Source organism: Colobus angolensis, unplaced genomic scaffold (genome assembly GCF_000951035.1).
Source record: "Colobus angolensis palliatus isolate OR3802 unplaced genomic scaffold, Cang.pa_1.0 Scaffold2, whole genome shotgun sequence".
Taxonomy (NCBI): Eukaryota; Metazoa; Chordata; class Mammalia; order Primates; family Cercopithecidae; genus Colobus; species Colobus angolensis.
In genome coordinates, this window is record NW_012115154.1 from 16,990,509 (window position 1) to 16,992,814 (window position 2,306).

At 46.4% G+C, this 2,306-nt stretch overlaps 1 protein-coding gene across 2 annotated transcripts in view; it reads left to right on the top strand.

Moving 5' to 3' along the window:
• Window positions 1–1,035: 1,035 nt before the first annotated feature.
• CUL1 (cullin 1) overlaps window positions 1,036–2,306 on the top strand; it is a 104,799-nt gene continuing 103,528 nt past the window's right edge. Inside the window, exon 1 of one of the 2 annotated variants that reach the window (XM_011941416.1) lies at window positions 1,036–2,254. The gene's annotated coding sequence lies outside the window, so the exon portion shown is untranslated. The remainder of the gene's footprint in view (window positions 2,255–2,306) is intronic. The other variant, XM_011941415.1, reaches the window with a different exon arrangement.

Consider the following 2,306-nt stretch of genomic DNA (forward strand, 5'->3'; position numbering starts at 1 on the left):
GGATTTTGAGTCTGTTTCCAGGTCTGTATGAACTAAAGAATGTGTTATGAATGGCAACAGAGACATCCACTTTGTGGAAGATGAGGAAGGGAGGGGAACTAATGGTTGGTGAATGTTCCACGAATTATGTGGGAATTACAAAGAAATTACTCTTCACACTCTTATGAAGTAGGTATTTTTATCTCAAATTAACAGTTGACCTTACTAGAGCAAAAGATAGTAATTTGAGTTACTGGATATGACTCAAATTTGAGTAGCTAGATACAAACCAAGGTTCGCTAAAATCTAAAACTTGGGCTTTTCCAACTAGTACATCATACTGTATACATTTCTAGATTTGAAAGTTATATTTTATTTCATTGCTTCTGGCTTAATGTAGTCTGTTGAGACTGTTTTGAACTTTGATTCTGACATCTATCAAATTCATTATCCCTCCAAACTTTGGGTCATCCAAGAGGGACATCAGTTTTGCTGAGCTGGGGGAGAAAGATGGAGGAAGGATGTTTTAAAGTAGAAAAGAGCAGCAGGTGGCCTTGACCCATGAGGTAGGAGACAAGGTTATCTGTGCAAAGTAAATGCAATGTGGATGTTAAGTGGACATAAAAGTTGATGGAATAAATTTGCTACTAAAAATGATCGTGTAGGCAGGTGGAGAGTAAAGAATAGAAAGGAGTTAAGAACCAGGAATGGAGGCAGTGAAAAGAGGGAGGGTGGTGTGGGTGGACCAAATACTGCTATTAAGGAAAAACAGAGGGTGGAGGAAACAAACAATAAAGGGAAGGTTGACCCACTCAGCCCTTCTATTCAGCTGGAGGAAGTCACAGAAAAGGAGGCCATATTGAATGGTAAGATTGGAGAAGACTGTTTAGGGAATAGGAAGCTTAAGTTGTTGTCTAAAAAACGCAGTTTCCAGTAAAAGGAAGAAATTGGGACTTTTTTTTAAAACCCACATATGTACACTGGAAAACATGGGCCACAGGGATAAACCTTCCACTTTTACTTCCAACTTTACCATGTGCTCACAAAAAAAAAAGCGTTAAATACATCTAAGTTTTGACGAGGTTATTCGAAAGTGTAGGATGTAAACCAAGAACTGTTCACACCCCAACATCCCGCACAAATTAAGGGATTACATACCTGAGTGACAAGTACATACAAATGCATTACTTCTAGAGAGACTTGGATGTGGATAAGAGACCACATTTCAATAGAGGGGATCACACAGACCAGTGGGATGTTTCTTCAGAGACAAACCCACGTTACGCAGGAAGCAGTGTGGACTCTGGCGACGGCCCTCTGCTCTGGCTGAGGATTTCTGTCCAGAGTGGTACAGGAATCTGTGGAGTGTTTTCGTTTGGAGAAAACAGGAAGTTACACTCATTACATCTTTTGCCCAGATGATAGAGTTCGAAATCCCCCCGGGGTTGTTCATGAAATGAGCCGCTCTGTTCTGCTGTGAGCCGTGGTATTAATCAGCCACCCCTCACTAGATGTGGGGGTTCCACCACGCTTCCTCCACCCGTCACCACAGCAGCGGATGGGATTTAGGTTGAATATTCCAAATAGTCAATGATGACAGTTAATTTCAAATGAGATGACTTCGAACTACACGTGAAAACAATACTATTTTATATCACGACTCATGCCATCCGTGTATGTAATCAAAGCCTTCTAAGTCTTGATTTGTCCTTACAAAGACGAAGGGTAGAGTGAATGTCAAAATTTACCAAACAAGAGTTAGTGAAAGTTTGAAAGGGAAAGCCTAGTTAGGTTTTATCTTAGAAGTGATTTTTAAAAAGAGACACGCAGATAAGCTCGAGCTTTCTGGAGCCGATTCCTAAGGCCTTGCAGGTGTTAAGGGGATCGAGAATTGGCTGCAGGTTCCTCGGAAGTCTGCGCCCATTCGGAGGGCCACCTGGCCACCTCTGACTTTCTGATCTAGGGTGCATCCCCCAGCCCCGGTGGACAAACGTGGGGAGTCAGGTTCGAGGCCAGCTGGGGGGAGCGGTGTGCGCACAGGGGAGGGGCAGGGGGACTGGGACCCCCTCTCCTTCGGGGTGCTTCAGGCCGTTTCTCCAGAGGCTGATGGTGTCCCCGACCCAAGCAGCTCAGCCCCGCTCGCGAGGTCCGAAGTGGCGGGAAGGGGTTCTCCGTGGCGGCCCCAAGGCGAGGAGGCTGTAAAACCTGGCGGAGAATCCGGCGCGCCGGGTCGGGGATGGCTCTGGTGTCCGGGGCAGGGGCCGCGGGCTCGCAGGTAGAAGCTCCCCACGTTAGCGGGGGCCTCGGCCGCGGAAGGGGCGCCCCCG